The following is a 27,644-nucleotide window of genomic DNA, read 5'->3' on the forward strand; positions in this document are numbered from 1 at the left end:
ATCCCCTACCTTCCCCTTCCCCACTCCATGAAAATACTGCACGTGTACGTGGCGGATTATACTGGATTGCTGTACTTCGGAGCTCCATTAGTGATACAATGTCTTTCGCAGAATCATATGAATCGAGAGGATATCACACTTACAAGAAAGGCGGTTCTTTCATTTCTCATGTTTAGGATTAGTTACAAGTATTCAGGACGCGAACTTAAATATGTACATTCTTAAAATAGATCACCTGTTATACGAGTTCAAAGAACACAGATTCAGTGATTTTCAAAGGATGGTGAAAGATTTCAATATTTTTGCCGCTCCTTTTCATGTTTAAATTGAAAATGTTATCCCAGAATTGCAGTTAGAGGTACTGGATTTGCAGAATGATGGCTTCTTGAAAGCAGAATGTGAAGGTCTACTGGGGGCTAAAATTTTTAAAAGATGTCCAGTACTACATATCCACTGCTTAGACAGTTTGCTTAAAAAATAATGAGTACCGTCATTTTCCATAACTGTGGTCCTGGAACATAACTATTGTCCACGATACAACCATTCAAATTTTGTACTCCATAACGTAGTACGTCGTTTGTCTATATTCTTGCTGTACTGTAGTTTGAATTCAAGTCACTGCAGCTATCTACGAACGGTCTATGTTGCTTCTGCAATGATCTTTGAATGGTTGTATCGTGGACCATAGTTGTGTTCCAGAACCATAGTTGTGGGAAATGACGGTATGTATTCATCAACCTACCAGTGCGAACAGCTGTTTTCTAAAATGAAATCCAGCCACAGATCCCGCTTAAGGGGAGTCTGTACTGCCATCCCATCAATGTAAAGCAGAGCAATAATAGATAAAGACCGTAATTTTAGCCCGTTACATACAATAATACTTGAAGAATAACCCCTAAAAATTTCAACTGTGTATCTTATGTAAGTCCTGAGACAAGTGTACCTAAATTAGATGAAATTTACATTGCTGGGATAGGCAGTACAGACTCCCCTTAAGCGATGCTCATCTTCTTGCGCAACTGAAGATAGCATACACAGATATAAATCCCAATTTCGAAGAAAATACTTTGAAAAATGATTAATTAAATATCAAGTGAATGGACTATTCTAATTACATATGGTAGGTAGGAGTGTAGTGGCGCAACTGTCTGTAAATCCGTCACTGCACTGTAGAGTGCAACCCCTCCCACTGTATGTAGTTGCCATTTAAATCCTGTCTTGTGGGTTGCGTTCATTTTGCCCACCATTGAATTAGAATAATTCTCAAAACAAAAGCCTTATATTTCTGTAGGTAAATAATCTTAAACCCTGAGTTTCCTGCTAGTGCAGTGCGGACCAGAAATACTGCTGGAGTAATAGATCATGCTAATTAAGTTATGTGACCTAATAAAGAAGATGAAAGCCGCAAGGTCTTACCTTGTTGGCGAAACGATTAGTTCACTAGCATTACTTCCATTGGGTATCCCATTCCATTGTCTGGTATTCTGTTGTAACCAGATGTTCGACTGGGTTAGTTGCAGACTCCCACTTCATGGGCTGCATGTCATTCTTGGCGTCGATGCCTTCCAACTGCATGCGCTCCTGATGTTCCTAGAAAATTTCAGAAATGTGGAATAATGAATTTTACAGTTTTAATCGAGTATTAACTCCATATGTAGATGAAATTATTGGGGATCATCAGTGTGGTTTTAGGCGTAATAGATCAACTATTGACCAGATATTTTGTATTCGGCAGATAATAGAGAAAAAATGGGAGTATAAGGGTACAGTGCATCAGTTATTCATAGATTTCAAAAAGGCATATGACTCGGCTAAGAGAGAAGTTTTATATGATATTCTTATTGAATTTGGTATTCCCAAGAAACTAGTTCGATTAATTAAAATGTGTCTCAGTGAAACGTACAGCAGAGTTCGTATAGGTCAGTTTCTGTCAGATGCGTTTCCAAATCACTGTGGGCTAAGCAAGGAGATGCACTATCACCTTTACTTTTTAACTTTGCTCTAGTCTAGAGTATCCCATTAGGAAAGTCCAGGATAACAGAGAGGGTTTGGAATTGAATGGGTTACATCAGCTGCTTGTCTATGCGGATGACGTGAATATATTAGGAGAAAATTCACAAACGATTAGGGAAAACACGGGAATTTTACATGAAGCAAGTAAAGAGATAGGTTTGGAAGTAAATCCCGAAAAGACAAAGTATATGATTATGTCTCGTGACGAGAATATTATACGAAATGGAAATATAAAAACTGGAAATTTATCTTTTGAAGAGGTGGAGAAGTTCAAATATCTTGGAGCCACAGTAACAAATATAAATGATACTCGGGAGGAAATTAAACACAGAATAAATATGGGAAATGCCTGTTATTATTCGGTTGAGAAGCTTTTATCATCCAGTCTGCTGTCAAAAAAACTGAAAGTTAGAATTTATAAAACAGTTATATTACCGGTTGTTCTTTATGGTTGTGAAACTTGGACTCTCACTTTGACAGAGGAACATAGGTTAAGGGTGTTTGAGAATAAGGTGCTTAGGAAAATATTTGGGGCTAAGCGGGATGAAGTTACAGGAGAATGGAGAAAGTTACACAACACAGAACTGCACGCTTTGTATTCTTCACCTGACATAATTAGGAACATTAAATCCAGACGTTTGAGATGAGCAGAGCACGTAGCACGTATGGGCGAATTCAGAAATGCATATAGAGTGTTAGTTGGGAGGCTGGAGGGGAAAAAGACCTTTGGGAGGGCCGAGATGTAGATGGTAGAATAATATTAAAATGGATTTGAAGGAGGTAGGATATGATGATAGAGACTGGATTAATCTAGCACAGGATAGGGACCGATGGCGGGCTTATGTGAGGGCGGCAATGAAACTGCGGGTTTCTTAAAAGCCATTTGTAAGTATTATTATTATTATTATTATTATTATTATTATTATTATTATTATTATTATTATATTTTTGTAATTTTTTTCAATTTATTTGGGAAACAATCATGTTACAATAACGATTACAATTATTGCAATCAGGAAACTACAAAAATAGGTGTTAAATACAAAAGACATAAAAATTCATTAAAAGAGCTATTACATCGTCGAACAAAAATGTACGTGTCAAATATTAAAAAAAAAAAACAGATATATAAATTAAAGAATTTGTCTCTCGTATGAGCAAATGCTCATGGTCGGGAGATCAAAACCGCACTGTAGATAAGCTGAAAGAAGAAGGCAAAATAAACAATTAATATAAGCAATAGGCTAAAGTAGCAGAAATTACAAAAACAAGAGTCGACAATTATGATATAAAGGGATCACAATTGAAAAAAATTTATAACCAATATTCACAAGGATATAAGACTAATACAGGAGTATCTTCTGCGGACCTCTGGAGAAAGAACTAAAGAAGAATCTAGTGAAGTGCTTTATGTGGAAAGTAGCATTGTATGGGGTAGAAACATGGACATTACGACGAAGTGAAGAGAAGCATTTTAAATGTGTATATGGAGAAGAATGCAACGTGTGAAATGGACAGACAGAATAAGGAACGAAGTTGTGTTGAAAAGAGTGGATGAAGAAAGAATGATACTGAAACTGATCAGAAAGAGGAAAAGGAATTGGCTGGGTCATTGGTTGAGAAGAAACTGCCTACTGAAGGATGTACTAGAAGGAATGGTAAACGGGAGAAGAGTTCAAGACAGAAGAAGATATCAGATGATAGACCACATTAAGATATATGGATCATATGCGGAGACAAAGAGGAAGGCAGAAAATAGAAAAGACTGGAGAATGCTGGGTTTGTAGTGAAAGATCTGCCCTTGCGCCGAACACTACAAATGAATGAGACTAATACATAGCAACTAATTATTAAACCCTATATTAATTTCCCTTAATAATTTATTTAATCTTAAGTTTATATTTAATCGTACCCTGTGCATGAGTAGGTAGTTCAGTATCTATTCCGAACCATGCCTGAACAAACTTTATAAAGTAAATTACATAATAAAGATATGATCATTTGGTCCAGGCTGCATCCGATTTTGCACAAGAAGAAATTCTTCAACATGTTTGTGAATTCAACTTAACTTAATTATATCTACGATAATTTTAGTCCATGAAGCATACATTTGATGTAAGAATAATTTCTTTAACACGTTTCTAAATCAGTCTTGTATACTATCCATAATAAATCACTCCACACCAATTTCAATAACGTGCATTGTGTAACCTAGGAAGTCATTTTTTGTGTTGACCGATTTGTGCATCATTGTTTAAGTTGTAAACAAGAACAAATAAAAATTAACGTGCAACATAAGTATTATTTTAAGAAACACAGGGGGCAAATGTTGGTAAATGATGAACACAGAAATGGCATTTCGGGACACTTTGTTTTCTTAACTACTAGGATAACCTAAAGAATGAAAATGAACAACTTCAGTAGTAGGTCCACAATAAAATACAAATTGTTACTTAATTTGTATTTCATTTTTTGGCCCAGGGAAAATACTCGTCCTTCACAACCCTCGCAAGAATAGGGTTATTATTATTATTATTATTATTATTATTATTATTATTATTATTATTATTATATTGAAATTCAGTAAAAATTAGTATTTTACGTGGAACAAATAGAATTTAAGCTTACATTACCGCAGGTCACCCAGATACTATGTTACTAGGTGATAAAATATGTGTACTTTATCCAATAATTAATATAAACCACCTGTGAGGAAATGGATCAAAATCATCTTCAACACTACCCAGCCACTATCAACTTAGCGTCCTTGAGTGAAAAATACTGGAGAGAGAGAGAGAGAGAGAGAGAGAGAGAGAGAGAGAGTTAATGATTTTATTGTCAGAAATTCAGCACTAGCAAACAACAACAACATTATATATTCAACCTGTATATTTGAATAAAACTTTTTAGAAAGGAACTAAGTCAAAATTTGTAACTTTTTTTACTGATGAAATGATTAATACTTTCAAGTTCAAGTTGATATTTATAGTACGGGACTGGTACACTCATATTTAGCCTATTCTTGAAAATAAGTTTCTTTGCGCTCCTGAATAGCAGGAAATTTCGACTTAGTTCCTTTCTAAAAAATGGCTATTCATTAGTAATATTAATGCATTTCTCACCTTCATTAGAACATGAATAAAATTAACACAACGCAAATCAAATAAGTTTCATATGTGGTATTGGAGGGTTTCGAAGGTCCTTTATTGCTAGAATTAGTGTTAGAATTTATTATTATTATTATTATTATTATTATTATTATTATTATTATTACACATTGTTCTGTATGGTTGTGAAACTTGGACTCTCACTTTGAGAGAGGAACAGAGATTAAGGGTGTTTGAGAATAAGATTCTTAGGAAAATATTTGGGGCTAAAAGGGATGAGGTTACAGGAGAACGGAGAAAGTTACACAACGCAGAACTGCATGCGCCTGACATAATTAGGAACGTTAAATTCAGACGTTTGAGATGGGCAGGGCATGTAGAAGGTATGGACAAATCCAGAAATACATATATAGTGTTAGCTGGGAGACCGGAGAGAAAAAGACCTTTGAGGAGTTCGAGACATAGATGGAAATATAATATTAAAATGGATTTGAGGGAGGTGTGATATGATGATAGAGAGTGGATTAATCTTGCACAGGATAAGGGACCGATGGCGGGCTTATGTAAGGGCAGCAATGAACCTGCGGGTTCCTTAAAAGCCATTTGTAGGCCTAAGTAATTATTATTACAAATTTATTGAAGTGGGTGTAAGTGGATTGAAACTATTTAATAATGCACATACATTGTCAAAACTTGTATTTTCAGTTTAGTTTGAAGTGCACCTTCGCTTTACTCAGTAGGCCTACTATGAACGGTCATAAGATCTTTAAAAGAATAAAAAAAGTAATGCTTACGATGCAAATGTTAATATATTTTAATAATATTTAATAAATAACACACGTAATTATATAAAATATAGAACTGAATTGTTCTGTTTGGTGGAGTGAATATGTTCTTTTTAAAAGGCTACATATTTTTTGTATAATTATTTGGTTTTAGGGCGGGAAGGTGTAGCCTCATTTCTGCATCTTCATTTAGCCTATTTCGGTAATCTGTTTTCATGGATAAATACGCAGAGAACCCAGATATGGAACTGATAATTATTATATATCTTTTAGATCTTTAATTGTATTAATGATATTAATAATAATTATTATTATTTATTGGAAGTTTCCTAGTACCTGGTACTCGTTACATAAGCTGTTAAGTCGGCCATTGTTGTGTAATCATAAAAGATGCATATTTTCCCTGGCCCAAAATTATATTATAAAATGACTAGAATCACATCTAGTAACAAACTGTTAAAATTCTTTTCAGAAAGGAGCCACTGTGTAAACACAAAAATGATCTATCTAACGAGTACCGGGTACTAGGAAACTACCTATTTATTTTCTGTTACGATTATATTAAATAATTTTTATTGGTGATATTACATGTTTTTATTGATTCGTATTTTCGTGAGTTTGTATACATTTTGCAGTATTATCCAAATTTAAAATACTGTTTAAATACTATTTACGATTCACATGTTTCGAAACTTTCACATGTGTAGCATTATATGATTTATTTTATTACTATTAGTAAGGAAGGATGGCCATAAAACAGTGTAATGCATTATAACCATAAAACCTCATTGTCCTCAGTAATTTTTAAACTGCGTCATGCATTTGTTAGTGTTTTTAAATATGCCTGTCCAATGCAGTCTTAATTATCAGCCCCCTAATATACACATTTATTCCTAGAATAGCCATTGAAGCTACGAAACGTAAATGTTTTATTCCCTACTTACTGTTGTAGTTTTCAAGCAGGAATCTTAATATAACTTAGAAAGCTTACCTCAGTGGAAAGAGCTTCATCCTGATTGTCCCATGAGAATCGAACCGAGCTCCTCAATACACATAAAGCGCTATCTTTTCTTGCTTTAAAAGAAATTAAAACTCAAAATGGCGGTCCAATATGTCATTTGCATTGTTGAAGAGGGCTTTGTTAACGCATTGAGCGATGAACGCAAATTCCATAGAGAATGAAAAACTGGAACTAGCGTCAGGGATTAGAAGCTGTAGGTAAGAAAATTGATGGTACTTGTGTTGAGAACTTTCGACCTGATTTTAAATGTAGTCAACCGGCCGCAATGGAATTTAAATATTGTCGTTTTCGTATTTTATATTTATACCGTATTTTTGAGTTTTGTAAAGAAACTGATATAACTTACATTTTATGATGCAGTTATGTATTGCACTCATGTTACTTGATTTTTATCATTATAAAATTCACTCTTTGGTTTGGAGTTCTTCTTCCTCTTGTTTTATTAATTCTGCAGGAGAAATTCATTCTATACTATGTTGGCTGCATTTTCATAATAGGAGATGAACTTCAATGTTGCGACTGTGCAGTTAAGGAAATATAGTTCTTATCACGTGTTCAACTGTGTATTTGGTTTTTAAAAAATTACATTTATTTGCATGTGTCCCCATTTTCTCTTGAACAAGTGAAAGTAGACAGATGAAATTTCACCGCTTTTTATCACACTACGACAGTTTCTGATACTACATTATGTCAATCATGTGGTAATGAACTTACTGATAGAAGACAGAGATTAGAAACATTTGTAGGAGTCAAAACTTTTTCAAACAATAATACTATAGAAATAGGTTAATTCGACATTCGATCATTGCAATAAATGTCTATTTCCTAGTAATTACTTTCAAAACTAATGTTGGTCACTGTGTAAGCAATTTTAACTATTTTTTTTGCACTGGGCATGTGATACATGTTTTCTACATAATTTTAACCTTCTGAATACGAATATGACAATAAAAAGCAGTTTTAGGTTACGGTTTTTTAAGAAATTTTTCGAATTTATATCTATTCAAAATACTGCTTTATATATCGTAACGACCGTAAAGTTAAATACTCACTCTTCAAAAGATTACAGCTTTCTTTTTCTGCATTTTCTTTTATACTGGACATCAGGTACATCACGAGCTAAAGTCCAACAATAGTCTGCTAGCATATTGGTACTCCACTGTTCTTGGTATCTTTTTTAAATAGATAAAATTTCTTCATCAAAGCGCTTACAATGCTCATCACTGAATTTGTCACAATTCTCAGGAAAGAAGTCAAGATGGGAGTAAATGAAGTGAATTTTAAGGGATATGTTACAACCCATAGCTTCAAACGCCAACAGTAAATTTTGTACTAGTTCTTAGTTGTACTCACTTCCACGGTGTCCACACCTGTGGAGTAACGGTCAGCGCGTCTGGCCGTGAAACCAGGTGGCCTGGGTTCGAATCCCTGTCGGGACAAGTTACCTGGTTGAGGTTTTTCCGGGGTTTTCCCTCAACTCAATACGAGTAAATGCTGGGTAACTTTCGTTGCTGGACCTCGGACTCGTTTCACCGGCATTATCACCTTCATTTCATTCAGAAGCTAAATAACCTAGATGTTGATACAGCGTCGTAAAATAACCCAATAAAATAAAAATAAACTTCCACGGTTACCCAGAAAATTTAATACAGCCTCTTGAATGCGGCTCTCTCTTTTCCTTCCAACAAAGATTCGAAGTGATTGTCCTTCATTATTACTGTAATTTGTGGTCCGTTGAAAACTTTCTCTTTTATTTTTGAGTCACTAAATGCATCAGTTTCATGAGTCATCCCTTTAACAATATTCTTCATTAACCCTAACTTAATGTGTAAACGGGATGAAATTACTTTACTTTGAGGTACAATGAGTTGATGTATAATATTTTTCTTCCCTGGCTCTAGTAATTGTGTTGGCCATACTTTTATTTTATAATGCTCATTTCGAGCATATCCCATTCGCACAGAAAGATTTTGTGTAGCCATAATTGCATTCTAAGAAACAATGCTACAACCTTCAAATCCGCACATTTAAACATTCATACTTTGAATGTTATCATTAAAACACTTTTTAAAGCAATACACGTCTTATACAGAATACTAACATCAAGGAAATCTCCTGGTAATCTGAAGTGATTTCATGTGGCGAACCTGAATCTCCCCCTCCAAATGGAAACGAAAAGGGCATTAAAACAATTTCTGCTTCTATAAATGGTTTTTACAGAGTAGCATATTGAAAAATATAAACTACAGTAATGTCATCAAAGCTCAGAGTGAAATAAATACACATCTCAAGTAAAATCATGTCAACTCAAGCGAATTCATATCGCGAACCTGTTTCCACCTCCTCCAAATAGATTCGTGAAAGGGCAGTAAAATAATTTACATTTCCACAAGTGTTTCTAACACATTGTTTTCCACATAATAGGCCATCACAAATAGTTTCACAAGAAATATGCTGATTTTTTAAATAAAATACATAGAAAATTATATTGTTCACCTCGAAAACCCAAACTGATGGAACATTTTTCTTGTTATTTTTTTTTAATTCAGGAGGTCGAAATTAGTAACAATTTGTTAGTGTTATGTCTGGCGCAAAATGACTGTTGACCACTGTAATGAACATTGCATTGCAATTATTTTCGAATCTTACGTTTTCGGAAAATTAAAAAATTTCAACGAAAATATTGTGATTCTGGAATCCTAGAGTATGTTGATGAAATGTCATTATTTTTTTCTTTTAGCTATAAAACGTGAGATCGTAACAGGCCATTTGGCCTAATACTTGAAGGGAAGAAGAAGAAGAAGAAGAAGAAGAAGAAGCTATAAAGCGTTGTCCTTCAATAGAGCAATTAATTTTATTTTATAACAAAACAAAATAATGTAATTTTTATGTCTTTATGTTGTACCATCTGAAAGCACCTTCTTGATTCTATTTTTAATTAAACTTGTTAGACTTTTCAGAAATCTCAACTCAACTATAGACAAACAAAATGAATAAATTGCCTTTAGGTATATGTACACCTTTACATATAAACAATTTTGTTTTGCATAATATTGCCCTATAAAATTTGTAAACAATTGACTATAGTACCGGAAAGAGAATGAACTGAACAGATCCCTTGCAATTGTTTCTAAATTGTTTCTAAAAATTATTTTGTTTTTAAATTTGACTTAAAACTGATACATATCTCATGCAGTTTTCAAGATAGAGCCACAGTTTTTTTTTTCACTATTTTATAGCTAAAACTATTGTTTAATGCCTGACATAGAGCTATTTTTTATTTTCATTTACATTAATTAAATATTACCATATATGTAACATATGACAGTGTTTTATGTTCCATAATTATGTAAAAAAAATCCAAAGATATTAACTATATTATTGTAATTTTATTCATTGTCTGGCACTAAGGAAGCTTCAAAATGATACCAATATCTTCTTGGTATCATCATTAGGGAGCGGATTTTTATGTGCTAAAAAATTTAAATATATTTATTTTTATGTGCGAAAAAGTACGAAAATATTTGCTAAAAATTAAAAAATATTTTTTTTTTAATATGACAAAAATACCTTACTTAGCTTGGAAAAAAAAAATGTTACTAGATACTCACCAACCACACTTGAGTGCTAGTAGTTGGCCGAGAATTGCAGTGAACAACAAAGGTCATCTCCAAATTCTCCATCACAAATGCTTGCTGATTATCTCTGAACAACGACTTATACTGTGAAAACGATCTTTCCACATCACAGGACGTCAGACGTGCATATTTAAAGAGAGGAATGTCACAAACACATACACCGTCAGCTTCATCTATAGGCACACCCTCCAATACTTGAGCAACTTTACACATTTTTTTTATATCTACTGTTTTTCCCAAACACATTCTGGAATTTGTCCCTTAGTACTTGTACTTCTGAACCTGGTAGCGAGTCTAGTTTAATTTTCACGGCACGCACCTCCCTGTTTCAGACAACAGGTTTTTGGATGTTTCGAGTTTTTTTTGTGGTGTCACACAAAAAGCTTAGATTTGCTAATATGAAAGCCAAATCGTTTTTTAAACAACCATCTTTCAGTATATCTTGAAGGATATCGATTGACGAAGCCGATATCAGGGAATCACAACAAGACGTATTGCCGAACGAGAGGCGAGAGATTTGTCTAAATTAGCCGGCCTGGGTGGCGCAAGCACTAGAGGCACGGACTGTCTCTACCGCTTGCTCCGAAGGGCTGTGGGTTCGAGTCCCGCCTCGGGCATGGGTGTTGTGTTTGTATTAGTATAAGTAAAACAAAGGAAAACAAATTAGAAACAGAAAACAAAAGAGATAACTTTGGTAAACGGCCTCTGGCCGGTCTAAATTAAAAAAAAAAATAAAATATTCATACCCGAGCTCTTATCTGTTGTGTTTCACAAGCAAAGCGTTGAATGAAATCATCTTCAGCAACAATAAACATTCCTAATTATGTGTTGCAAGATCTCTCCTCCTTATCTATGTTAATTTATTCTCCTAATAATAACATTGATATGCTGCCTAGCAGTTCTCAGAACTTGAGGCGAAACTAGGACTATTACAAAAATGGATCACGGATACACCACACAGCGCTTAGAAACACAAAGCAACCAAGAATTCTTAAAAAGATAACGTCCTTCTGAGTTACATAATTGATTTAGTTTTAAAATGTTTAAAAATTCTTGTAAAAAATTATTTAAGTAAAAAAACTTCAAGATTTATGTGTTTATAATAGATTTCCTGAAAATATGTATTTACATAATTTTTTGTGAAAATATGTGTTTTTATGTGAAATAAAATTCGGGTTTTAAGCTTGAAACTTCATGTTCGGAATTTTTAACTTTGTTAAATGTGTTTTATCACACGCAAAAATAATATTTAATTACATAGGAATCCGCTCCTTAATCATCATATTTGGCTGAGATATCATGTCTCAAAAAATTAAATGTTCTAAAATTACTACTTACAGGAAATGAGCCACAAACTTTCAGAGCATAGAAGCCTCCAGCTTCATATGTCACCCCTTCAGCAGCTTCATGTTGGTCCAGTTTCAGCTTCTTTCTGTCTCTCAGATACCTCCTCCTTGTTTTAACTTCAGGTGTTGTTGTTTTCTGGCACTTTTGTCCCCTTTTTCCATTGATGCGGCTTTGTCCTCATTTTCCATTGATGCAGCAACTCCTGTGATGGTGCTTGTTTCAGGGTTTACATCATCCTCCTTAGAATTTCAATTTCTACTTCTGGATCCAAAAATAAAATGACACACAGCATTACTGACACACAAATTTACAGTTTCCTGAGCTGTATAATCTTCCTTGAGGCACTTATTCCATATTGTTCCATTGAAGCCTCGTTCACATTTTGGGTTTTTCTATGTAAGCACCTTGCCAACAACTTTAGGTCGATCAATCTCTCATATACAGATTTAATCGCTCTTACGATATCTATTTTCATGCCAGGTCCTTTGTGTTTGTATGTTTCTCCTTTGACTTTCACTACTTGGTAAGGACACCAACTCCCTTCACCCAATGGACGCTTAGCATGGAGAGGCTGATCATCATCTGCTGCGATATGGAACAAGGAAACCCAGATTGCTCTACAATTATCTTCTACACTGCCAGTATTGGCCCTCAAAGCAATGCCAAAGTAGTTCTGGAGGTTGTCGATAAGTTTGTGCGTTAGCCCCCCTCTACAACCTAGATTGTTTGATTTTGCTAGTTGGCGTAGAGCATTTCCAACATGTTTTTAGCAATATTCCACACATTTAAATTTTATAATAATCTTTCCATTATATGGATCTAGTTCACACACCGTTTCACTGTCATTGAGTGGTGCACAACCATCTTCACATAGTGAACAGAGTCCAGTTTCCTTTGTGCTACTCATCTCGCAGGTTTCGTGGTATCCAAGTCGATTACCAGAGACACTTATCATATTTTCGATCCTACTTTTGAACTGGTTAAAATCTGGAAGAGCAGTTCGAAGTGACGGTAGTGCTCTTGTAGTGCCCAGAAAAATACCTAAACTCACAGATGATGCAGTCCCTTCAAAACTTTAAAATCAGCCATCATATTTGTCCTCTGAATGTAAACAAAAACGTGAAGAACCAGAAGAAAGACGAAAAGAAGCAGAGGCGAGAGATGGAGATGCGTTTAGCAAGTGGTTGGCAAATGACGTGATTTCAGATTTTAACCAATACAGAAGTAGGATCGAAAATATGAAAATTGATGGGTTCACGGTAATAGTAAATGATACTGAACGTTGTATTTTTGAAAATTGGCAGTACTTCTGTTGTGCCAAAGATTATCGCGAGTTTAAAAGTAATTAACGAACTTAGAATTATTATTTCAAACAACGACATTTCCATTGCTAGTTCTAAATTTAAATGGGTTCTTGGCAAAGATATGGTAATGCATAAGTGGTCTAAATTCGACACTCTTTTGAGTCATTTGAATTCTTAAAAAATTTGGAATTTATCACCAAACGAGAAAATTGAACTAGCGTCAAACTTGTTGCGCAACTACTGCGATGAAGTTGATTAAAGTTCTGGACTATACAGTAAGGTTAAGTTTTTGAAGGAGCAAGCATAGGCGGAGTTATAGGGGGGTACATGGGGGACACTACCCCCCAAAAATTGTCAACTCCTTTACCGTTATACAGGATGATTCAAAACCTCTGCGACAAACTATGAGGGGTGATAGATCTAACAATAAGGAACTCTTTTTGTTTAAAAAACCTATGTTTTTTGACGCGTCGTTTTGAAGTTACCGTTGAAAATGTTTTTTGCGCGGGCGTATGTCAGTGTAGGCGAATGTGTGCATCCCTGTTTGTTTGTTGAGATGTATGTAAGAGACGAAAAGGGCTGTTGTTGTTTGTTTACGTTTAATGTTCAATACCTTTTCCTTTCAGTTCAGTCTAATCATCAATTGAGAAAGGATGTCTACACTTTCCCGAGTTAGACGACATGGTAATGTGTTATGGGGGAGGCTCACGGAAACGGAAGAAGAGCTCTCCACATGTACCAACAACAGTTTCAAAACAGAAATCACCCTCACCACACAATGTTTGCTCTACTTTATCAGCGCCTTCGAGATGATGGGTCTCTTCGTCTCAGGCGCATTGGTGGAAGACTACGTAGACATCCATTCTAAATTGATGATTACACTGAACTGAAATGAAAAGGCATTGAACATTAAACATAAACAAACAACAACAACCCTTCTCTTGTCTTACAAACATCTCAACAAACAAGGGTGCACACATTCTCATACATTGACGTATGCCCACGCAAAAACATTTTCAATGGTAACTTTGAAACGACATAGGTTGTTTAACAAAAAGAGATCTATCACCCCTCAGAGTTTGTTGCAGAGTTTTTTAATCATCCTGTATATTAAAATTAGAAAATAATTAATTCAAAAGATGTTTTTTGTTTTCGTTTATGATTAAGTTTCTGTGCTTAATTGACGAATTAATGTTTTCAGACCATGTGTCTGGACTATAATATATTTTATTTTAAATTTCTGAATGTATAATAATCTCTATACATCATTTGAATGGGAATATTGAGAAACCACACACGTCCATAAAAGTAAAATTTTCAGGAACGACAAAAACCACACAGCTACTTTTATCTAATACTTTGACCCCGTAAAAAAATATATGTGGTTAAGTACAGTAAGTTAAAGATTTTCAGTAGATTTCATCCCTATGCGACATCTATTTTCCGAGAAAAAATATATAAAAGCCGTTGGATATGTGTTGTTTCTCAATATTTTGAACATAAATTAATTAGCAGAATACAATAAAATATTACATCTTTACTCACAACAAATGGTTTCTTTGCAAAATTGTCACAGATCATCAATATATCATTTTCATGTGTAGTATTACTGTAAACTTCAAAACAGAACAATAAAATTAAATTTTTATTCAGAATAAATTGTTACTTAGGATTGCAAATCCTTCACAGATCATCAATATAATAAAATATTCATTCATTTTCATGTATAGTCAAACTTTAAGCTTCAGAATAGAACGTTAAAATGATATTCTTATTCAGGAAAAATTGTTACTTATTTCTAAACATTCACAGATCATCAATATAATACAATATTAATTTATTTTTATGTGTACTCAGAGAGTAAACGTCGGAATAGAACAATAAAATTAGATTTTTATTCACAACAAAGGGTAAAAGTAAAAAGTAAATTGTCCACACCTGTGGAGTAACAGCTAGCGCGTCTGGCCGCGAAACCAGGTGGCCCAGGTTCGATTTCCGGTCAGGGCAAGTTGCCTGGTTGAGGTTTCTTCGGGATTTTCTCTCAACCAAATATGAGAAAATCCTGGATAACTTTCGGTGCTAGACCCCGAACTCATTTCACCGGCATTATCACGTTCATCTCATTCAGACGCTAAATAACCTACTAAAATAATAAAAAAAAAAGTAAATCCGTGGCGCTACAGCATATGAAGGACCAAGACTGACCAGCCGGTTGCTGGTCTCACGTCGACATGCTGAAGCAGAGGTGAACGATCATCCAACCAGACTGGAGGTATCGTGTGGTATTTTTAAGTAGGTTATTTTATGTCGCTTTATCAACATATTAGGTTATTTAGCGTCTGAATGAGATAAAGGTGATAATGCCGGTGAAATGAGTCCGAGATCCAACACCGAAAGTTACCCAGCATTTGCTCATATTGGTTGAGGGAAAACCCCGGTAAAAACCTCAAGCATTTAACTTGCCCCGACCGGGAATCGAACCCGAGTCACCTGGTTTCGCGGCCAGACACGCTAACCGTTACCCCACAGGTGTGCACTGGTATCGTGTGGTTAGCACGATGATGACCCCAACCGTTATAGCTGGTTTGCGAAACCGGATTTTCGCTACCTATCACAGTTCCCCAAGTACATCACGATGCTAGGTGCACATCGGTCCCATTAGTAGGCCTACACTAGCAGAAATTTCATGAGAAAATTTCTTTCCCCATGAGGACTCGAACGAGCGCGCATTCCTCAGAACAAAGGGTACATATTGCAAATTTAATCCTTCACAAATCATCAATATCATATTATAATACTCAATCATTTTCATGTGTAATCATAATGTAAACTTCCTGCACCCCTTCGTTTTCTGGAAGGAATCTGTGGAACTTTCCAGATGATCAGACTTTTGTTTATTAATTGGCGAACTTCCTTTATATGATATGGTTTTAGGGCTCTGAGGAATCAATGAACGTTCTGATAATACAAAAGTATGTTCCATTATTCTTCCATCTATGTGTACTTTTGCTTTTACAACTCCGAAATTTTCACTGGAGTAATGAAACTGATGGAATTCAGTTTAAAATGGTTCTTACTGAGAACGTGGGGTTCCTCTCACTTGAATTTCCAGAGACTATGTATTCTTGCGATAATGGTGAGGCCACCATTCTTTAAAATCAATATTTCAGTTCTTTCTGGAACTGTAACTTAAAGTAATTTTTTGAACTGATTAACTTTTTCAGTTTCCTTTCTATAACGCCAAAATCACGGTCGCAGGGGAGGAAGGAATGGCCTCTTATGGGGAAGTATTGTGTGATTGTTTCAAACCTTCCCTGTGCTGGGGAAAATTGTATTTAATATACATTGTTACCAAACTATAATAATTATTTTTAATTAATTGATGGTAAATCTTATGCATGTGCTGCCAATCTAAGAATCTAAAATATTGAGAAACCTCACAAGTTCTGAATATGTGTGGTTTCTCTTCATATTGGAAATAAGTTGAACTGAATTCTGGCATAGGATATGATGGCAGATGTAGTGTCCAGTGACGATTCCTCCATGAAGGATATGAGGATGATCCTACAGTTTAATTTCGTGCCTCTGAGGATAGAAAACATTTTAATGACAGATTTTATTTTTAATGCTTCCCGATGTAATAATTTTCTTCAAACTTTCACTTTCTGTCGTGAGTTGTCGCCACTGCACATCTCAGACCTTAGGAAAACTTTCCGAGGAACCATCCAAATATCTTACAATTAATATTACAGCAAACGGCTTTTTCTAGCAGTGAAGTTACAGACAGGGGTGAGTGCGGAGGGCGGGGTATGGCTTGCCTTTAACCGCATTTGAGGATATGACCGTATATCCTAATACTACGACCCTTCTTTCTGGGTGGTGGTGAGGAAACCCTATCAGAGACTACAATACGAATTTCAAGTACCCTTGTAGCCTCCTTAATTGCAGTTCATTGGTCATTTTAAAAGGCCGGAATAAATGAAATAATAATTTAAAATGATATAACATAAAAAATAAAATGAATCAAAACCAAAATTACATAAAAATAAATAAAATAAGCTATAGGCTAATAAAACACAAGAATTAACAGGACTTTCAGATGACAGGACTGCCGAACGAATATCTGAAGTTGCATTTGATCATTTAGAAGAATGTAACTGTAGCAAGAAATTAGTTGCGCATGCTTTATTATTATTATTATTATTATTATTATTATTATTATTATTATTATTATTATTATTTTATGTCTTGGTCATCAGTCGTCAATCTCATCCTACAAACAAAAAATATCACGAGTCGCCACTGGTAGTGTCTCTCTTCAGAATGATGCGTCCTGGTGTGTAGAATACAAAATGGAATGTAACTCAATTTCGTAAAAAAGTGGACATTTCGGGTTTCTCAATATTTCCATTCATTTTAGGAATGAAAGCATTGTAATGTTTCTTTTGTAACAGCCTGTACTCATGTGTTAGAAGTCTGCAGGTGTTCAGGCCGCCACTTGGAGAAATATAAATAACATACTGCACAACGTTGCAGAAAAAAAAAAGTGATTCCGGTATAATGTGTAAACTTAAAGACGAGATAAATAAAATAATTAGAGTTTACATTAATTGTTATGATATCTTCAGGAAAGTAAGCTTCATATAAACAATTTTGTTAGCACTGTTACGTAATTTTATTGATGCATGCATGTATTTCTGTACGAAAGACAAAAACAGGGAGATTGTTTTAAGTTATGCCTATTATAATATGTACTAGACCTACAGTTCAAGCCCTATACAGCTCGGTCTGAAACATCGCGGATATGGATGTAAATGTAAGAAACAAATGCCCCGAAGGTAAATGATGTCCCCTCAAGAAAACTGTTCTCTCTCAACCTATGGGAGCAAGTATCACTGTTAACAACAAAAGCGCCGTAATACTCGATTGATATTTTAGTACAGGCATCCTTGAATTATTTTTCAAATCCGCCATCCTATAGAACAGCCGTGGCGAAAATATGACTCATGAGCACATTGTGGCTCGCAATGATATCTGTGCATTTCTCTTGCTTCCTGTCTTCCCCAACCCCACCCTCTCACTCACTGGAGTCAAACTCCGTTCCATTTGTGTTTGTCTCTGACCTGCGAGTGGCGTATCATCGCAATGTCTCTCTCAAAACCATGTACCTCTACAAATACGAAAGATTTTTTCTGCCAGTATGATGAGAATATTAAATATTTGAATTGTTCACAAGTATTACGAGGAAAATGGTCGTATAACAAAACGGCATTTTACTACATGTCACTCATGAAACATTAAAAGGTTAAGTGTTATTATTATTATTATTATTATTATTATTATTATTATTATTATTATCTCTGTACGTCGATCCTTTTTCAGCGGATGTACGAATAATGCGGTTAGATCTTCTGTTTAAACTAACAGATTTACAATGTATTGTGATGTTAAATGAAAGCTAGATGTAAGGATTTCACAAATGTTGAACTTTTCAAATCTTGCAAAAAAATAAATATCCGAATTTTCGTTCTTTCGCTTGCTCTGTTCAAGCCATGTTCGCTGCAACTTACGTTTGTGAAAAGTTATTTTCAACAATGAAAATAGTAAAAACCAAATTTAGATCACGACTGACAGACAAATACCTTCGTGATCAACTACAACTGGCAGTAAGTGACTTAATTCCTGATTTTTGAAACTCTATCACAGAGACATTCTGAAGACAGTTAATTTTAGGTTGTGATAATGTTTCCTATGTTTCCTTGTTCATTTCTTTCTTCGTTACACGTGCTAAACATTAGTTTGAAGCCTTGTACTGTATAAAATTATATTTAAGTGCTTGACGTAAGGAAAATGAAAATCCGTTAATAAGTCAGACAGTTGCTTCATTTCCCTTTCGGGTGTCCACCTCCCTCCATAGGTGCTATGCACGTTGCAGGTTACACAGTGGCTCGGCGCACTATCACACTTTTGCCACGGCTGCTGTAGACAATTATGGAGTTCCACCATCCTCATCCTATCTAAGACAGCTATCCCACGTCTTGAGTCCACTCCCATGCTCAAATCCCTATTGATTAAAATATCTTTCTGAAAAAGCTTAGATATTAGAAGATCACGAGAAAGTTGTTAACTTATTACTGGATGAAATTTATGTTAAACCTGCAATTTCTTATAAGGGTGGCAAAATACAGGATTTCGCAGATAAATTGAACCTGCTACCACAGTGCAAGCATTTATGATTACGTCACTCTGTCAAACAATAAAGATACATCATAAAGTCTTTTTCCCGCAAAAAATTTGACTTCAGGAAAGCTTTACGAGTTCGCAGTATCAATTGTAAATATCCTGAATCAGTGCGGTTTTCGAGGTATCACTCTCATTTCAGACAACAATAGAATCAACTGGAACATGCTAGAGAAATATGTAATGGACGACTAACGTCTACTTTTAAGAATCCCTTCAAAATGGGAGTGGAGATGATTGCAACTACAGGGGAGATTTAGATGCTGTTGTGGAATGTGGTTGTGAAGATGTTATTTTTGTTTGTGAGGATGTTGAGGTAGAGGAAAATATTGTCGGACCATCTGATCTGTGCCCCCGTAAGATATGCGAACTGAACCGTAATTCCTTCTCAGCCTCGGTAATTCATTTCTCTCCCTGCATTCCTATCTCTCTCTTTTCTAGCTCTCTCCCTTTCTCTCTCCCACTACTCACAATTTTGAGCCTTCTTGTGGGACAGTTTATTTGCACTTGCAGTCCAGTGTTGTCAACTCAACATGAACACTGTAGCACGGAGTGGCATCTTGCGATGAAGAGAAACAAACAGGTCAATATCTGTTTCCTATAAATCAGGCAACGTAAAGAGCAGCTGCAATCACAGGTGGGGCTAATTTTATTTCAATTGATTACATATTAAAATTACTTAGTTAACTAATACTAATAATACAATATTTTTATGTAATTTATAATTTATATAGGCAGGTCAGAGCGCCTAACAAAGAAAATCAGGAGAGAGGGAGGCTGTACAGGAGATGAAGAGAAGAACCGACCAAGGGAACCTTTAATTCTTGTAGATGATATGAACCGATGTATTTTAAGAAGAAAGACACAAGAATTTTATATCGTGTAGAATGAAGTTCCGACATTGAAGAAATTACTGAAGATTGCGAGAGACAATATTTTCCAAGGTTGGAGAAAAACGCTGCGGAAAGTGATTCGAGACATGGGATTTAGGTTTCAAAAATGTAGAAATAGAAGATGTATTTTGATTGAAAGAAATGATATTGTAGCATGGAGGACCAGTTATTTATGATACCGTTTGACGAAAGTTTGGCAACATCCCTATTCGGCAAGATTCGTGGCTTGCTGTTTAACATGGTGGGAGCAAAGCAGGTGGAATGGAGTGAGTACAGGCGTTAACTTTTTCAAGAACGGCGACAGCGCTGAAGGGGCACAGATCCTATGGTCCGACAATATGATGGCTCTGATATAGGCCTACTACATTGCAGGTTATGTTGCCAAGTGTGTAAGTGTAGCAGTAAAGTGTGTTAGATGTAGATATGTTTTATACAGTCATCAGACATTGGAATATTCCAGTTATACAGTAGAATTGAATAATTATATAAGAATAATAGACAGAAAAGGACTCTTGTGGCGCACAATTTGTAAAAAAATGTGACTGTACTGGCATATAAAGTGTTTCAGTGTTTAATTTCGAACGAATATGAGAGCGACTTCATTAACCCTCTGCTGCATGAGTTATTTTCTCAAATAACGTTCAGCTGTTTTATTGGCGCCATAGACTCAGAGATACCAACTTCTTAAATTTTCTTCGACTCTGTCTTCGTCAGTGCAACAAATCAAAGGCATCTCTAGTCCCTATCATGGTGGAAGAATACCATTCTTCCACCATGGTCCCTATTTACACTTGCTATTTGTCGTTCGACTTACAGCGCGGGCGCATGCGCAGTACTAATTTCGTTCCTTTCCTTTCGACATCTGCTGAGTAGAAGCTGTTTCTATCATAGACTTACTAAATAACCGAGGTTTCTATTTCTGTGCGACATTTCCTAGGTGGGCCAGCCGAATTGACGCGACAGGACCCGAACATGGTTCGGAAAAGCAGTAGCAGACAACTTTTAATCAGCTGTTTCCATAGACTTACTAAATAACCGCGGCTGTTTCTCTCTTTCCACGCGCTTTGTAGCATAATGTCAGAGTGGAACAAAAACCAAGTAATGAAATTAATCAAGCTTTACGAGGAATTTCCATACTTTTATGACATCAGAAATAAGGACTATCACAATAGGATTTGGAGGGAAAATGCACTGGAGTTTGTTTGTAAAAATTTGGAGTCTGTTCGTCCCAATACTATTCCTTCCGACATCAAAACAAATATAAAGAACATCAGGAGTCAATATGCAAGAAAAAAAAATAAACTTTCAATTCATTTTAATATAATAAATATCTATTGGACAATTTTGTTCCAGTTTGAAATCTTTACTGAGAACATGGAATAACCCTTTCTCCTGCCTTCTGGACCTCCATCTCCTTTCCCAGTCTCTCTCTCTCTCTCTCTCTCTCTCTCTCTCTTTTTTTTTTTTTTTTTTTTTTTTTTGGCTTCTCATTAGTGCAAACTAACAAAACACTTGAACCTGCAGAAGCTAAAATAGCTACTTTTTGTTGTTAAAATCCATTTTGTTCATTTAAAAGGCTCACCACATCATTCACACGTTGCTCGAGCTCAACAACTAGCCTCGAGTAGCAGACGAGAAATCTGCCAAGAGTGAACGGTGATACTACATTTAGCCGACAGAAAGCGCAACAACTTGCGTCGACTTGTGGACGAAAAATCTGCCAAGTGTAAACGGTGATGCCAGCGAATAGGGATTATAAAGAATGGACACTTCGCGTCGGTACCTTTGATGTAGCCGGACCGATTTCAATGGCCTTTAAGCCAGCTAGAGCGTCAGATTCTGCTTTCTCCCTAGAGCTGGCGCTGACATCACACCAGCTAGCAGTCGACACAGCGGAAATATAACACATATAATTAATACATCTAGGTACATTATGTACTCAAATAAAATAAATTGGATCCATAAAATAATAAATCCTTCATTAACTGTAATGTCTAGATTCTAGAGTTCCTTTATAATGAGAGTTCAGACGTTGACCCCAACAACAATTAAAATATGTAATGATTTGATAGCGCTGAAAATGGAAAAACAAAACTCTCACGAGAAGTAAAACCATATACCTATATTATATTATATACAAATATTAAACGAATTTGATACTTCATTTTATAATGTATTATATTATTTTATAATATAATTTATGATATCTGAAATATAAAATATTATTATTACAACTAGTTTGTCACTGAGAAATAAGGAAAAGCTGTTAACTTGAATTTATTTGAAGCAAAGCGTTACTGGATTATGCAATGAGGTAGGCGATGTTTGGATCCTGTGTCTCAACTCTATTCTCAATTATTATGTTAGCGTATGCTCGATTACACTACCTCTAGCGCTTGAAAGTGGAACTATCCGCTGGCGCACAGAGAAACAAAACACAGGAAAATTAACTCAGTGTCCATTCTTTATAATCCCTATTCGCTGGTGATGCTACATATAGCCGACAGAAAGCGCTTGATGTTGCGCGACAAATAGCAAGTGTAAATAGGGACTTAAAAACATTAATACGTAAACAATGTGAAAGTGTTAGTAATAGTGGTGACTTTACAGTGTGTGATGCCAACATTCCACAAGTATGCTAGTTTCTAGAGCCACAACTATATTGGCTAATATTCTAAAATGAAACAAGATAGTATTGCCGGTGCTTCAGGAACAAAAAGAAAAGTGCAGACTTTCATAAAAAACAGGTACGCTACCGGTAACAGTGTGTATTTAGATGACATCTGATGAATAACTTTACTGATTCTACTTCTTTAGAGAACTGCGCAGTCCTGTCGTTTTTCTGTACTAACAGTAGTAAGAAACGAGCTTTGAATGATTTCCGCAGAATTTGGAATAGACATAGACAGATTTGAACTGCCAACATAGAAAACAAAAAAATCATTACCTGTTCAAGGGGGCCACACTCAATCGCTTTCACCTTCATCTTGACAATAATAAAAGCCAAAACTAACCTAACCTAACACTAAAATCCTAAACTAATCTAACCTAACCTAACTTGTCACAGATTCGCCTATACAAGGCATAACAAAAGCCTAAACTATCCTAACCTAACCTGTTACAGTTTCGTATATGCAAAGCATAATAAAAGCCTAAACTAACCTAACCTGTCACTAAAATCGTAAACTAACCTAACCTAACTTTTCACGGATTCTCCTATACAAGGCATAACAAAAGCCTAAACTATCCTAACCCAACTTGTCACAGTTTCGTATATGCAAAGCATAATAAAAGCCTAAACTAACCTAACCTAACTTTTCACAGATTCGCCTATACAAGGCATAACAAAAGCCTAAACTATCCTAACCTAACCTGTTACAGTTTCGTATATGCAAAGCATAATAAAAGCCTAAACTAACCCAACCTGTCACTAAAATCCTAAACCAACCTAACCTAACTTTTCACAGATTCGCCTATACAAGGCATAACAAAAGCCTCAACTAACCTAATCTAACCTGTCACTAAAATCCTAAACTAACCTAACTTTTCACAGATTCGCCTATACAAGGCATAACAAAGCCTAAACTATCCTAACCTAACTTGTCACAGTTTCGTATATGCAAAGCATAATAAAAGCCTAAACTAACCTAACACAGATTTGCCTATACAAGGCATAACAAAACCCTAAACTACCGTAACCTATCCTGTCACAGATAAGTACGTAAGACATAATAAGTCTAAACTAACCTAGCCTTACATAATAAAAGTTTAAACTAACCTAGCCTGTCATAACACTCCATTTTCTTATCCCTGCACACTTCCCTGAGGTATGAAAATGGCCGAATTTCTATGCCGCTGGAACATTGCAAACTAGCGTGAAACGTTTGTAATGTCTCGTATGATATGTTGGTACGACATGTAAGACTCCTGAACATGCATATATCCACAATAGGAAAAGAAGTCAATCAACGCTCGTTTAACAACCGCAGTACGTAGCAATACTAGTAGTAGTAGTAGTAGTAGTAGTAGTAGTAGTAGTAGTAGTAGTAGATAAAATAATAATTATGCTGATTACTGTCTTGTTAATATAATTTACTATTAACTAGAGTAAATAACGCCAAGCACCGCTATTAAATATACTCAAGAGAAATGGCATGCAGAGCATGCCCCATTTGTATGATGTCACGATTCTGCTATCCAGTCCTGATAAAGAACTTATAGCGAAGGCCCCAGCAGACCCTATGAATGAATGAGTATGCCCTCTTGTTCTCCTTTGTATCCACTGTCCACGTAGAACTACGTCTTTCTCCTCAGGAGGTGCCTATCAGTGATAACTCTGGATTTTTTTTTCTTGTTAGGAGGAAGGGAGGGAGGGAACATCCCACGCACTACGACCTGAGGTCTATTGTACACCCCCTATATGGGATGAGTTGCATGCCCACCGATCAATCCCCTACGCGCACTGACCTAACCACTTGACCCCCTTAACTATCGGACACAACAGCCAACAAAGTCCATGTACCACTCCTGCTCCGGCAACCCCTCCAAGGCTCCCTTAACGGTCTGAGGCAGAAGTCCTCCACAGAGAAGGTTTGCCCCAGGTTCCGTTGCAGAAGCTATCCATCATCACTTGAATACAATCCACAGAGGCCGGTTGAGAGAGCCAGGAGCTTCGGAGGGCCGCCTGTAGAACGATCTGAAAACCAGAAGAAGCAACGGGATGATGAATGAAAGGATGATAGGGGAGGAAAGGAAGTGGCGAAGTTGAGTGGGGTTCCAGTCGCCTGATAAAGTTACCTGATATTCACCTATAGGAGTGAGGGAAAAACCCCGTAAAAACCTTACCCAGGCATCTCATCCCGACCGGGAATCGAACCCGTGTGCGCTGAGTTCGGAGTTAGACTCGCTAACTCTTCAGCTACAACAGTGGACTAACTCTGGAATTAACTGTCACTGTCCTGGTGGAGTGGAAGAGAAGGCCTGATGGCCTTAGCTTTACCAGAATAAATAAATAAATTAGTATCAATAATAATAATAATAATTATTATTATTATTTTTATTATTATAAATAACCCACACTTGTTCTCCTTGTCTCCTCAGCAATTAGAATAATAGTTGGAGCAATGGCTAGAGAATTGTATAGACCATTTTTTTTTAAATGAGAGATTCTGACCTTAACAAATCAGTACATATACTCTTTAATAAATTTCCTCTTACGTAATAAAGAAAATTTTCTAACTAATTCAGCCATACATAGCACAAATACCTGCAGAAAGAATGATTTTCATACACCATCATCAAATTTATCATGCTATCAAAGGGGAGTGAGTTACATGACAATAAAAATTTTCAATGGTCTTCCTGAAGACATTAAGAATCATTACCAAATCACTGCGTTATTTAAGGTGAAACTAAAAAATTACTTAATATCTCACACATTTTATTCTGTAGATGAATTCTTGACATTTCACAGTACTGAGTAAATATTTTAGTACTATTAAATGGTAAACATATTGCATTGTATAATATATTATTGTTATTAAGGTACCGGTATTAATTCTGTATATATTTTATATTTGCATTTTTATATGTTAAACGTAAGAAATGGATATGTTAGTCTATATTCTATGCTATAAAGCAACTGTAAGAATATTATGGAAAAAATTAATCTATCTGCCTGCCTGCCCATCCATCTGTCTTCACCTTGATCGTCTTGTATTTTCTTTGTTTATGTATTCCCTATTTTCTCCTTGTATTTTGAGGAAAAAAAGTTACATTTGTTCGTACCAAATTTTCTCTTTAAAGGACAAAACTAAAATTTTTTCAAACATCTATTATCATAATACACTGCTCTCTTAAACTGACTGAGCATATTGGGAATTCAATCAATAGCTTTCCCAAAATAGGCTATGAAAAGTTTCATATAAAACAATGGAAGATAAAATTAATGTGCATTAAATTGTGAATTATTTGAAAGAAACATCATATATTCTGTGTGACAATGTCATGAACTGTGAAGGAACGAAGGTACTTGCATATCATATGAAATATACACTGTCTACATATCGAAATAATGGTCTTTATACATTGGGAGGAAAAAACAAAACAAGAAAAATATATATTTTTGCTGCCAAACACTTCACCATTCTATTTCATCACGTTCGTTTGTATACTGGCAGTAATATTAATGCAATTTTTAGACACCAAAAAATGTTGTAAAGTGAGTTTTCAATACATATCATTACAGCTTTAAAGAAACTATTGAAGTAATGTCTATAAACTACAAACAAATATTATATGTAGGCTACAGATATACTAGGTTTGAAGATTATGGCTATAGAAACAATTGAGACAAGATACACACGTACGGAGTGTTGACAAATTTATACGGATGAATCTCTTATGTCATATTCAAGAGGTGCAGAAACTGGGATGAATATGTCCTGTCTTTTCATTTTACTATTATGTAGGAGAATATACAACAAATTTTTAAGTTACTGCTATTTACATAGGCCTATTACTTACAAATGGCTTTTAGAGAACCTGGAGGTTCATTGCCGCCCTCACATAAGCACGCCATCGATCTCTATCCTGAGCAAGATTAATCCAGTCTCTACCATCATATCCCACCTCCCTCAAATCCATTTTAATATTATTCCCCCATCTATGTCTAAGCCTACTCAAAGGTCTTATTCCCTCTGGCCTACCAACTAACACTCTATAGTTTGACAACTTCAAGTGAAACCCCGTAAAATACGCCAACTTCTGGAATCTCTCTCTTTCTTTCTTCTCTCTCCCTCGCTCCTCGTCATTCAGTCACCAATCACCATGTAAATATCTGAGAGGGTGCGTGTGGGCATCGTGACCAATAGAAGAACCACTCTCCAGTATAACCACAATAACGGATTCTTCATTTTTGCCTCTTCTGTCGGCTAGGAAGGTTCCATTATGATAGCATTGCAGGCAACTAGTTAACCTTTTAAAGCTTTTGTTAGCAGGTTTGACAAACTGTGAGTGGACCTGCAAGTACACAGTGCATAGTGCTCTCTCCCTTCCCCCCGTGCTTTCTCACTTGCTCCTCCCCAAGACAGCCAGCACTCACGTAGTAACTCTGTCAGGGTTTGAGTTCGATTTGTCAATCTATATATGCATTTCTGGCTATTTACATATTACGTTTGCAAAATCTCTTATACAGATTAAATAAATTCTAATTATCAGATTGAAGGGCAGCCATACAGACTATAATCTTACAATAGACCACAAAAAAGGCTGAAATACAAGATTATAAAAAAAGAT

General features: G+C 35.6%; 1 protein-coding gene and 2 long non-coding RNA genes across 4 annotated transcripts in view; 1 reads left to right on the top strand and 2 right to left on the bottom strand.

The window, feature by feature from the left end:
* Positions 1 to 1,541, bottom strand: part of LOC138703186 (uncharacterized) — a 54,130-nt gene extending 52,589 nt beyond the window's left edge. Inside the window, exon 1 of the long non-coding RNA XR_011332997.1 lies at positions 1,417 to 1,541. This is a non-coding gene — a long non-coding RNA (uncharacterized lncRNA). The remainder of the gene's footprint in view (positions 1 to 1,416) is intronic.
* Positions 1,536 to 27,644, bottom strand: part of LOC138703183 (CD2 antigen cytoplasmic tail-binding protein 2 homolog) — a 127,479-nt gene continuing 101,370 nt past the window's right edge. The window contains exon 5 of one of the 2 annotated variants that reach the window (XR_011332993.1): positions 1,536 to 1,590. The gene's annotated coding sequence lies outside the window, so the exon portion shown is untranslated. Of the gene's footprint in view, positions 1,591 to 23,657; positions 25,045 to 27,644 lie in introns of those variants that run through there. The other variant, XR_011332992.1, reaches the window with a different exon arrangement.
* LOC138703184 (uncharacterized) overlaps positions 22,215 to 27,644 on the top strand; it is a 41,521-nt gene continuing 36,091 nt past the window's right edge. Inside the window, exon 1 of the long non-coding RNA XR_011332995.1 lies at positions 22,215 to 23,095. This is a non-coding gene — a long non-coding RNA (uncharacterized lncRNA). The remainder of the gene's footprint in view (positions 23,096 to 27,644) is intronic.

This window comes from Periplaneta americana, chromosome 7 (assembly GCF_040183065.1).
Source record: "Periplaneta americana isolate PAMFEO1 chromosome 7, P.americana_PAMFEO1_priV1, whole genome shotgun sequence".
Lineage (NCBI taxonomy): Eukaryota > Metazoa > Arthropoda > Insecta > Blattodea > Blattidae > Periplaneta > Periplaneta americana.